The sequence below is a fragment of the Sander lucioperca genome, chromosome 9, assembly GCF_008315115.2.
Source record: "Sander lucioperca isolate FBNREF2018 chromosome 9, SLUC_FBN_1.2, whole genome shotgun sequence".
NCBI lineage: Eukaryota > Metazoa > Chordata > Actinopteri > Perciformes > Percidae > Sander > Sander lucioperca.
In genome coordinates this window covers 15,433,117-15,446,005 of record NC_050181.1, presented here as the reverse complement: position 1 = coordinate 15,446,005, position 12,889 = coordinate 15,433,117, and the positions used below count along the sequence as shown (strand labels likewise).

General features: G+C 41.3%; 1 long non-coding RNA gene across 1 annotated transcript in view; it reads right to left on the bottom strand.

Annotated features, from left to right (window-relative positions):
• Window positions 1–2,108: 2,108 nt before the first annotated feature.
• The window catches only part of LOC116047031, an 11,843-nt gene continuing 1,062 nt past the window's right edge, over window positions 2,109–12,889 (bottom strand). Inside the window, exons 2-4 of the long non-coding RNA XR_004104297.1 lie at window positions 9,198–9,201; window positions 3,597–3,602; window positions 2,109–2,185 (exon numbers count right to left, since the gene is read on the bottom strand). This is a non-coding gene — a long non-coding RNA (uncharacterized LOC116047031). The remainder of the gene's footprint in view (window positions 2,186–3,596; window positions 3,603–9,197; window positions 9,202–12,889) is intronic.

Below are 12,889 nucleotides of genomic sequence, written 5' to 3'. Positions count from 1 at the left end.
AGTTGTTAAAGTTTTAGTGCGTAACTTTTTGATATTAATGATGGTCCGTTACATTCAAGCCATTCCAAAATGAGTTGCAGCTCAAAAGTAGTTGGAAGTTGGCAGTAAAAGTTATTGGAGCACAAATAATGCAAATCGAAATGTCAATAAATAGAAATAGTGAATCACGTTCTATGGACAGTTTCCTTTTAAAATATACAGTCAAACAACTGTTAATATAAATATATTTCTTAGAGTGTAAGAAAACAATGTATTAAGCTATGATTTTTGTACATCTCTTCTGCACATACATGTAGCCAGGGCTTGACATTAGCACCTGCCAACCCGTGGCATTGTAACACTGGTGGCTGGAGTAGCCTACTGTGCCACCGCCCGACACAGGAACACAGCTGTGACCCAGTGTGCAGCGAGAGCGGCAGCCCACGGCCAGAGTACGGTAGCCTGTCCGGCACATCAGACCAGCAAGCCGCTGCGATTCCTTAAAATATCCAGTGCGCGCATGCAACATGGCAGGCTGAGGCAACAGTTGTGTCTGTACAGGTCGTAGACTGTCTAAGGTAATGGTTTGTAGAAGAAGTACAGAGAAAGCGCGCAGCAGGACAATTTAGCAGGACATCTGTTCAGTGCGCTCAGCTTCCCGTCATCGAGGGCGCATGCCAGCTGCTTAGTGACACGCAAACGCTCTCCAAATCACTTTCAACTAATCTTCTACGCCCCTGCACCACCTAGCCTATGCATAAGAAGCTACTCTTTTATGTCTGTCTTATTCGGTTGCATGTTTTCATACAAAAAGGATCTTAACACACATTATCAGAGCTGAATATTGATGACTGCATTGTTATATTTTATGAAGTCTTGATTTAGGTGTTTACAGTACTCATTTACATTTAAAAGGGTTGTAAATCTGGTTCTTCAAGTTAATTGTAGCACACCATGGTCAACTTTTATCAAATAAAACCGAATAAAACGCAATCTTCCACAAAATAGCGGCTAGTCAAAAAATTATGAGTGGCTAGTAGCTTTTGGAAAACGGCTAGCCACAGTGGCTGGTGGGCAAAAAAGTTCATGTCAAGCCCTGCATGTAGCACTTGTCCTGTGCCAGCATGAAAAAAAAACAGGTTTTCATTTTCTGTGAAAGGCTTTTAATGACTAGCAGGTAACCTTTTCCAAAGCTGATACTTGTTTGTAATACAGGGCTTTTGTCTCAAAGGAACCCCAAGAAATGTTATCTTCCTCTAAGGGAACCCTGTGATGACGCGTGAGGAATGCATCGGTTCATCAGATCTCTGAGTGCCCCCCTTTAAATCGATGATGAATGGGAAGCAGTTCTTCAGGGTGTGAGGTGATCAAAGGCGTGGCAGAGCTCTGGCCTTGGTTTATGAGAGTGTGGCGGTCAGCAGACGGGCCCCAGGATCACAGGGGGGAATTCACTTTTCCACAAGCGCACATCTGTGTTTGGCTCCCATAAATATGCTGAACTAATGCAGAATGCTCTGTTCAGACTTCTTGACTAAATTCCTGTGAATTAGAGAGACTTATGATCCTCACAAGGCTTTTTGTTATGGCTGACATAGTTAATTGCTTTTCGTGTCCTAATATAAAACCATTTCTGTCCCAAAGTAACCTTCTTTTCAAAAGATGCCAAATGTGTTTGGCTTTGTTTATTGAGCGATTTTAGCCCTTTTTTTAAAACTTGATCCTGGCACCCCTAAAAAACTAAATTGCTTTAAAAAAAAGTCTGTGTTAATCTATTGTAAGCTAAGGAATTCTGCTCTAGGAATATCACAGCATCGTGAAATTAAACCAAGAATCTAGATGCCTAGATCATTCAGAAAAAACAATTCTTAGCCATTTTCAGAAAATAGTGCTTGATTGCCATTAGTAAAAATTGCATAAATCTCTAATTTTCAGAAGTTATTGATGGTGCATTTTGGAAATGTCTGCTTTTCCATAGATGGATATCCAATTTTATTGGTAATACCACCTTACCTTTGTAGTAATGGCCCTGTGGCTCAGCATTAAAGGAAGTTTTCTCAGAGTTGTTGGAGTCTTTCTAGTTACATAATTCAGTGTTTCCCCTATCACGACGGTCCAAACTGATGTTAAATTGCACAGTAGAATAACGTTTAAAAATGTTACGTTGAAAGGGTGCCAGGCACCCCTAAAGCTCTGATCCTAGAATTGCCTCAGCATTGCAGCAGCAGCATATTAAGGCAGTGACACACCAACCCGATAATCGGATAGTCGGACAGTCTGGCGAGGTCAGTGACTCGAGTCTGTTCGGTGTGTTCCGTGCCCTTGTCCGTCCGGCCTTCATTTTGGCCGACCTGACTTGTTGCGTCGGAGGGCGGGCAGTCGGACTCCATGACCAATCTGATTGGTGGAGTGCTAACCCGGAAATGACGAGCTGGATGAGCGTGACTAAGCCTCTCAAAATCTGATGAAAATCTTTTAAACTGACCTTTGTCGATCTGAAATGAAGACAGATTCAGCAACTGCATGGCCTATTTCTCGCTTAAAATGTTTTCAGAAATACGTTTCGGTGAACTATCTTTGTAAAATATGAGATCATATTCTGAACAAGGGCGACAATACACATTAGCGCCGCCTGCTGTTATGGAGACATATTTCACGCTCAAGTCGACGTCGCTTCGGTGTGTTCTGAGGCACTTTTTTGGACCTCGGGGAGCCGACTGATCAGTCCAACTGCCTTTTCTGCCAATGGTCGGCCGTCGGGTTAGTGTGTCAGGGGCTTTATGTGAAACATAGTGGCATTATAAAAAATGCCCGAATAATAATAATATAAACTAATATAAATATAAATAATAAACTTGCCTCAAACTTCAACAAAGAAAACCTTGGTGTACACAGTTTTCAGATAGTAGGAAACAGAACAGAAATAAAGTGCAATACACTATTTCTTACAGGAACAAGTGCTCTACAGTGAGTCCAATATGCTGGCCGCAACATTTCAACAAAGTACACAGTTGCCATACAATGTGTGTTTAAAGTAAACATCCATATACCAAATGGAAAGGCAGCGATTGGCAGAACAGCCAGCAAAGTCGGAGTACTCTGATCCAATGGAAATCACATTTGTCAGATTGACAGCACTCTAGCCCTAGTGGGGCATCATGGGGGCCAATCATATTACAGGGGGGGACCTGTCTGGAAGGTCAGTCACATGTGACTAAATTAATCCATTGAATTCATAAAGCACCAGTCTGATCACTATTTAGCTTTATTTTTTTCCAATACTTTTTAGCTTCTGTGCTGTTTGTGCATTTTCTCACAGGATCCAGATTTGGCAGATTTAAAGCGAAGTGACTGAAAACCAGGTCAAACTTGGACAGATTTCAACATCATGAAACAAAAGTTTTGTAGCCTGACATTATATGTTGACATGTTCCATTTAGCCACTTGCTAAAGAAACATGATTAATTCAGACCACATGGCGAAGCTGAAATGAAATAGTTCAGTCCATGCATGAACAGCAGTGTTGTGGATTTTGGCAGACAAAATGAGCTATCGTATGATTGATAGAATTTGGTTAATTGATGGAAATATGATTATATCTAAAAAGGAATAATGCAGACCCCTGGCTGACAGAGTGGAGTAAAGGGGTTTCTAAAGTTCACTGAAATAAACTTGTTGGGCAGATCATTCAAAAGGAGCCCAGACACTGGAACTGCTTACACTGTACCGTAGATCCAAATTCCCAGCATTCCCTGCTGGACCACTGGAGAACACAATATTTTTAGCACAGACTGAAGAATAAGGAGAGGAGAAAAACAGACACAGAGGGGAATTGTTTTGTTTCTTTTGTTCTTTTTTCTTTTCATGCAGTTTTTTAATTTTTTTTTATTGTTAATACACTCTGCTGTTCTCCTAAATCTCTGCAATATCTTTTAACTTTAACCCAAATCAACTGACCGTTTAAGGTCAGAATTAAAATGTCTTCTCCTCTGTCCACTGAGCTCATAGAGTGCATCTGATTTACTGCTACTCGTGTGTGGTATCTCATCACACAGCAGCACACGGTCCGATTAACTTTCTACTACTGTCTTTTTTAGTTTTTGTTTAATCCGACATTAATAACTTTTTGCCACAGTTTTTGCTGCAACAATGTAGTAATATTATTAAGTTGATTGTGTATGTGTAGCAGTTGTGTACTCTCTCACACATTGTGATGAATGAGGCACAAACCAACACTTCACCAACACAAAAAGATCTTAGTCCTTTGAGCTCTGTTTTGGTCTTAACCAACTTCTGGAGGAATATCTGGCTCCAGGGGCGATTCTAGGACCAGAGCTTTAGGGGTGCCTGGCACCCTTTTAACGTCTTACGATTGAGATTTCTCTTGGCACAGCTACCAGAAGACTTCCAACTTTCAGACAGGTTGCTCACGTCACATCTACGTCGTCTCTCTCAGTTGGAGGCTGTAACGCTCAGCCATCACCGGAAAAGTGCTTCTAATATCCTTCACTGGTCTCCGTCCAGAGCAACGGGATCTGTTGCACCATTTCTTTAGCTGTCTATGGGAAACACTGAAATATGTTATAATATATGTTGTAAACGTTTCCATGGTAACAGCGAGTTGGACCAATCAGAGACGTCCTCGCTATTACGCTTAGGAATGTGGGTAGGGTAGTTTTTCTCCATAAGATTGCAAATTAAACATGTTTTTCTCCATACGAGTTTGATTTAATACGGACTTCTAGCTTTTACAGGAGCACAAACTTTCGTTGCACAACGTCGTAGCTCGTGGTCAGTCTGTCTCGGATGGTTTAGATATTATAGCTAGTAATAAAAATCCTTATGGGGAAAATCTATGGGATTTTTACTTCCGGAACCACACTGTTGAGCTCTATAGCAGACCGCATGCAAGAATGCCATGATTTAACCAATCAAAACCAAGTATTCAGTCAAGCTGTGTGATAATGATATATAATATAACAGTGAGTCCTGCAGTAATAAAAGATATACTCACTGATTTTGTTACAGTCCCCCTTAATCCCCAAATGTCCTCTCAGTTCCCTGTTTATGTTTGTAAACTCAACCCAGTTCACAGCTGAGGTTCATCACCATTACTCCCATCACAGCCGCCAAGCAGGAGGCTAACAGGAGCCGTAAATGGAGGGTACATTTTGTTAAATGAGCCTTGACAGCAGCCCCCCCAAAACACATGCTCAGTCTGAAGAAGAAAAGACCTTGTTTATACCACGGAGAAAAAGTTAAAAACCTATTTGCCAGAGGGGTCAAAGGTCAGCCCAGTGTGACCCTGACTCTTTGTTTGTTCAGTGGGTCACCACCTGGATCTGTTTCTAAATGTGGATGCTGGCTTAAAATGTGCCTTTGTTACAGTAGGGGGAAGTTGGGAGTCATTTATTAAACAGGTGGGGGGGAAACAGGCTGACAGGCCAGTTTGGGTGTGTTTGATAGTTGGAGCCAGGGTGGAGGAGAGTGTGTGTGTGTGTGTGTGTGTGTGTGTGTGTGTGTGTGTGTGTGCTTGTTTAACTATATTCGTGGGGTCCAAAAACTGGGAGTCCAGTATACTTGTGGGGTCCCGACAGCTTTGTGGGGCCAAAATGCTGGACCCCACAACTTTAAAGGGCTATTTGAGGGTTAAGACTTGGTTTTAGGATTAGGGTTAGAATTAGGTTAAGGTTAGGGTGAGGGTAAGGGTTAAGGTTAGGCATTTAGTTGTGATGGTTAAGGTTAGGATAAGGGGCTAGGGAATGCATTATGTCAATGACGGGTCTCCACAAAGATAGTGCCACAAACCTGTGTGTGTGTGTGTGTGTGTGTGTGTGTGTGTGTGTGTGTGTGTGTGTGTGTGTGTGTGTGTGTGTGTGTGTTTGTACATCAGTGGTGGAAGAAGTATTGTATTCAGATCCAGAACCAAACTATAAAAATACTCCGTTACAAGTAAAAGTCCTGCATTGAAAATGTAAGTAAGTAAGTATCATCAAGAAAATGTACTTAAAGTATTAAAAGTAAAAGCAGAAAAATCCTCACATTTTAGAAACCGGACACGATCAGAACAGTTCTGTCAATCAACTAAGCGTTTAATCGGCTAATCACTTCAGCTGGACTTGTAGGCCGATAAATTGTTGGGTAGTTTAATTAAAAATAAAACATCGTACAGTACCAGTCAAAGGTTTGGACACACTTCCCTAGAATGAGAAAGTGTGTCCAAACTTTTGACTGGTACTGTCTTTTATAAACTACATGTGTTTTGTGTGCAAAACTCTTAATTTGTAAAGTAACTAAAAATGTCAGATTAGAAAAAAAAAGTACAATATCCCCCTCTGAAATGAAGCGGAGTAGAAGTAGAAAGTGGCATGAAAAGAAAAGACTAATTGTACTTAAGTACAGCACTTGAGTAAAGTTACATTCCGCCACTGGTGTGCACACGGTAACTCACTTCTGCTGCTCTTTCTCTCTTTCTTTTGTTTTCTTCATCTGCTTCTTTTTCTCTGTCTTTTAACCACTCTGTCTTTCTCTCTCTCTCTGTCTTTTTGTCTTCTCTGTCTCTCCCCTGCCGTGCCGAGGTCACTCGTCCTGCTCAGTGGTTTTTTTTCGGTAGAGGAGCGGAGAACAAAGATGAGCGCTGCGACCTCAGCGGGGGAGGGGGGGGGGGCTCCTCTGTTAGCCTTTCAGCCATTCTGCTCGCTGTGCATCTTCTAAAACACATTGCGGACCTCTTTTGTCGTCCGTCAGACACTCACTCACACACACACACACACACACACACACACACACTGACAAGACCAACCCAAGCGTTGTTCTCTTTCTAACTGATTAGCCTCATTGATTAGCTGCCAATACACATATTGTGAAAACAAACACACAGACCCCTCCCAGTGTTGAAGGCACTTAAATACAACAGGTCAGCTAGTGAGGCTAACTAGTCCAGGGTATTAAAGGGAGATTAGTTCATTGTTTTATCTTATTAAAGCTTGTCTATTCAGGAGTTTTAAGGGTAACTGCAGTTTTTTCAACCTGTTTGTGTCTAAGTGACTGATGGGAACAACAATCTTTGACATTAGTCCAGTATTAAGCGAGATCGCTGCAGTTGGCAGCAGCAAAACAAGCTAATGTAAGTTTATAGGGCAATTGTACAGCTTGTATTTACTTTCACAAAAGTGCTTGTTTTTCTAAGTGTCTGACAACATTATGGAAAGGATCTTTTTTTTTCCTTTTTTTTTTAAGATTACTTTTTGGGAATTTTAGGCCTTTATTTATATAGGACAGCTGAAGACATGAAAGGGGAGAGAGAGGGGGAATGACATACAGCATAGAGCCGCAGGGCGGAGACGAATGCGTTTGCTACTGCGTTGAGGAGTAAACCTCTATATATGGGCGCCTGCTCTACCAGGTGAGCTACCCAGGCGCCCATGGAAAGGATTTCTAAGGAGGTGGACCTTTCTGTATAAGCGTAAGATCCTTTTTTTAAACATAAAAACATCCGCGATATTGCGTTCGCTAAACCCACCAGACTCCATGTAAAACACACTTCATTCAAAGTCGACGGAAACAAAATAAAACTATGAAAAGCCGTTTTCGGTCGTCCTTTCACTTTACCAACCATTACAACTCTAGATTTGGTTGAAATAAACACATAGTTTACTGATTTACATGTGAAATGTTGGCTTTATACACGCTACAAGTATTGTTTTTTTAAATGGAGTCTGGTGGGTTTAGCGCTAGCGACCTCAGAGCTGTTTCTGGTTAAACAGAAAGGTCTCAAAGACATTTTAAAAAGGTCTGTCTCTGAAGGGATCCTTTCCATGATGTTGTCAGACACTTAGAATATTAATCTGAGCCTGTCAGTGGCAAAAACAGCCCTTTTAATGGACCAAAATGATGGTGCACATTTGCCCCATACGGTTACATTGCAGCCAGTGTGTGGCTGCTGGTTGTTCCTATCAGTCACTTACACACAAAAACATAGGAAAATAGGGTCCAGGTTAAAAAAAACTTAGTTACCCTTTAACAATGGATGGAATTGCTATGTACAATGTCAGATAGTAACAAAACCAGAGAGAATCTGTAGTTCCTCTACAGAAGGTTTTAGTGTCTTTCGGCTCATTGTTTTGGTTTAACGGCCGCAACATCACTGTTTTGGTTCCTGCGTTTTTCCCAGCATGCAGCTGTTTTCAGTTTTAAAGCGGTGATAAAGCCAATGTACCCCAACATCCCAGAACTAAACAGCAAGAGGTGTATGTTGTGGGGCCTCTAGCTTGGTTAGATGCTCCTGGAGATGCAGATGGGAAGCCAGTGAGGGGTCATTACCTTGTTGCTGCACTGCTGACTCCTGTTGCTATGGGAACCTGTGCAAAGGGGACGGGGAAGCTCCTCACTGACTACTTTTACAATACATGCACATAATATTAAATTTTTTTCCTATACTATACTATATATATATATATATATATATATATATATATATATATATATATACTATACCGACTAAGCTATTTACATGGCTAGTTAAAGTCAATATTCCACAGATTTTCCTTTTTTAGTTTTCATGCAGCCGTGCAAAATAGGATTTTTTCAAGTTTTCCACCGGTGGCCCGTGCAAACAAGCCTCCCTCTTTCATTCCTTCAACCACCTTCTTGAAAAGGTCGGTGTTACGATGTTTGCATATATCCCAAAACCTGTTGATATCCAAGTCTTTCGTAGGTGTGTGTTTCTCCTTCCTACCAGAGATGTGGGCTTGTCTTTTGGGTGTGCATCTCTTGTCTCTAAAACCCGAAAAATACCGGCATATCGTACATGCTAAAATGCTAAATTCGAAAAGAGGCTTTATTAGGAAAATCCAAACAGAATATGCTGTTAACATGACCCATATCAAATTCCGAATATTGTCATATTCGGAATAATACCAAGGCAACGGTGTGAACCACCCCACTGCAGTTACAGCAGTGACAGTACCATAACATTGTTTTAAACAGGAATCTGCCATAAATGTATCATCAGTGTGTGGAACATTAGTGTGCATGTAAACATACTCATTGACAGGTGAAAAGAAGTAGCTGGAGACTAGTTTATCTTAACATAGTTGTGTGGCTTTGAATCACACATATATATTTTGCATGCTTGGACTAAAAGCAGCTCATTAAATTTGTTATGCCTAATAAAATTCCAAAAAGGAAAAAAAGTGTTTATTTCTTACATATTTTCACACGGGGCTTTTGGGAAAAGGAGGAGAATACATCTTGCATGGGACATATATTTTAGATTTGACCGTCTCTGCTTCTAAAGAGCGATATATTTGATGAGAGAGCATGAATCCATATGGTGTCCATATGGATGTGATGGTTAACTGATGATGCAGTGCAAGGGAACTGGGTCAGTTCTCTCATATACTCTACGCTATCCACAACCATTTAAAATGGAAATTTGAAACAGCTGTGCAGAGCAGCGCCTCTGAACTGTTTGATGCGGATACAACTTGTCGGCACATCCAAGTGGAGAGCACTTTGGTTTAACCCTCCTGTTTTCAAACTTTCTACATCAGAAATTTGGGTTTCTTTCAACCAAATTGCCCAAACATAACATGGATGGTTCCATAAAACGTTCTTCGCAGGTCAAATTAATGATTACTTTCATGGAATTTTGGGTGTTTTATTCAATTTTATAGCATTGGAAGAAAAAAAATTGAAATGGTTTCAAAACAGTATCCTGACTAAACTTTGACATATACCAGTGATTATCCACTCGACATCCTCTGATCTGAACTATTTGTCAAAATTATTCCTAATTTCAGCTTTTTTTAAACTCAAAATTTAGATATAATTTAATATAAATGTGGTTTATTGACCATGGGTTTAAAAAAAAAAGTTTAAAACTAGTGGTAATACGTTGGTGTTAGTGATGTATTGGGAAAGAAAACGTGCCAAAAATGTTGAAAAAAGTGACTAAAACGTTGAAAAAAGCAACACAAATGTGGAAAAAAACAATCATGTGCCTCTGGCTGGAATCATTCTTACCATTTGAGTGAATTCAGTTGATGTAAGGCCATGCGTCAGCACATTTAAGTAACAAATTATGATATAATTCAATTACCACAATCATACTCACACTTTGTTTGTCTCTGTCGCTAAACATTCTCCACACGACACCCCATTCCTGCATCACTGCAGTATTATATTCTCACGTTGTTTTATATGTAGAAAATACAGTGATGTGCTTACAGAGCAGCTTGCTACTGTTTAGGCCACTGATGATACATTTATGGCAGATTCCTGTTTAAAACAATGTTATGGTACTGTCATTGTGGGCCATCACTATAACATCAGAATCTATTTTCCTACTGGATGCTGTAACTGCAGTGGGGTGGTTCACACCGTTGCCTTGGTAATGAAGTAATCTGGCTGGTGGAAAATGGAGTCATCCATTTTACAGGCACCAGAGGGTGACAGAGCTCTGCAGCCGTAACACTTCAGTTTAGAAACGCATGGAGAAAGTACAAGCTAAAGTGGCAGCAGTGTGACTTTGCTAACATTTTTAGACAGGAAGAAAAATAAACTGGTGTGGAAAACGTACTTTCTGTTCATTTAAAATGTACTGTTATGATATTAGTTGGGGTCAAACAAAGGGCCGAAAAGACTTTCTTGTTTCCCCCACTACAAACTTTTGTATATACACCTTTTAAAATCTAAAGTGCTACAAGAAAGGAGGAGCGGGGCTGGCCCGGCAAGGATGGTCCTGTGAATGAATGAACAACACGATCCACACTAGCCCAACGCAAGTAGCGCATTGGAACTGACTGCCAAGCTAACTTATGCCACAGCTGGCCAAATTGAGAAAAGGAAAGCCACTGACCTTACAGGTTCCAGACAAGGCGAGTGGAGGGTCAGAGTTTTAAACTGATTAGTAAACCATTAATTTGTCTCATATTTACCACAAGCTACTTTCAAATTTCACAAGCTTTTGGCTGGCTGGTAGCTGGTGCTAATTCCCATCTGTGCCTAGCTGTGACATTAGGTGCTTAGAAAAGTTAGTTTATTTCACCTGTAGTATCTTTACTCGTTGATGCCCAGAACATGTGCGTTATTTTGGAGCATTTCGCTTCCTCCTCCTCCATAATTCTTTTTCCTTTTGAGTCTGACCTTCTCAGCGACACCTTTCCCTTTTCTTTTTTGGCTTTCCATCATTAGACTCACACACTGTCTGTTAACGTTACCGATAGACTTCCAAATGTGACGAGGAAAAAAAGAGGTGTTCAATGGCTTTACGTCATAGGCCAACCAGGGCTATGCCATTTGGGGAGGGGCCGCTCACTGATCCCCCTGTATTTCTGAAAATCCTAGACATGCTCTTCGTTAGTGCTTTCTGATTAGCCTGTGTTTGTATTGAACTAAGAGGCTGCTGCGGCCCGCCGTACGGGTTGAGCAGAGGCTGCACAGTTTGACCAGCAGGCGGCGGCCGCACACCAGGCCGCGGATGGCGTTGCTAAGAACTTGCAATGTATAACTATTATCAGACCGGCCCTCGCGGCCTGGAAACACTACCAGCCCACCGGGAAAAGTCCTGACTCTCCCGATTGCCACTCCGCTCCTGGCGGTGCCAGAGGCAGCTGTCGTCTCCCGAACTCTAAACTATGCAGAGTCTGAGTGCGAGTGTTTCGTTGCAGTACACTCTACTACAAAAGGTGCAATTTTTTTAACATATCACCACGCAAACCCCTTCAGAAGTAGGAAAAGCATTGCACTCACCGGCTAGGCTAACCTGTAGTAGTGGTGGTCTTTGTGGTTTTAACGAGACCGGGTTAGTTTATCGCCAGACCCTCCTCCAAAGCGCGCTGAAGGAGGGTCTGGCTACTCCACATAGCATTCGGGGACGGGAGGAAAACGTGCTTAGGTTTAATGGCATTTCTTTAAACCAGTCACAATCGTCATGGGCGGCGCTAAGCTCTGCACAGAGCCGTTGCAAAATAGCCATGCAAGAAAACTCAGATTGGACAGATAGTCTAGCTAGCTGTCTGGATTTACCCTGCAGAGATCTGAGGAGCAGTTAACCATAGTCCTCATAAATTTAAAATTCCAACACAAAGAAAGCGAAAGGAAACGGAAAATACATGCATCCGGCGGAATTTCCTGCAGCACCGGAACAATCCCGGAAGAGGATATAGACTATTTTAGCGCGATCTTGTTTTTGATTCAGAAGACTTATTTTTATCAATAAAAAGGATAGTTATGTTGCCCATGCATTGACAAAGAAAAAAATAAACTTAATGTTGACTTTTTGTATATTTTTGATGGACCCCTAAGAAAATAGACTCATTTGCGTGAAATACTGAAAAAAGTACAACCACACTGCACAGTACATTTATTTTATTACTTTGATTTGTGATAATAACCCAGCACTGACCACAATGATTTGATACGATGGATGAGGCAAGAGAAAAAGTGCTGAAGTGTGATTGATGTCTTTCTAATGCACTCCCTCATTTCACTCTAATAAGACATTCGGGAGGAGCCGCTCTGCGAAAATAATTTATTCCTTCTTTTTTTTTTTGCATGTCTCTCCCTCTCTCCACTAATGCAGACACATGCGTTAGTCATCCTGCAGGAGAGTGACAGACAGTTACACCTTTATTCTCTGAGCACCATTAAATCATCTGGCTCTTCTTCCTCTCCACGTGCTGATCATGACTGCAGGTGAAGGTAAATGTTTATTATGTTACGTGAAAAGCCATGTAGTGAACATTGTCTTACTGTCATTCTTTAGTGGAGACACAGCAAGTACATGAGTGAGAGTGACAGACAGGCAAGTTGTTCACAGAGAACCATTAAATCAACATTGTCTTTGAAGAAATGCCTGATCCTCGCTGACCCGTACATCGCGTCCATCACACAGGAGAGTCATAACTGT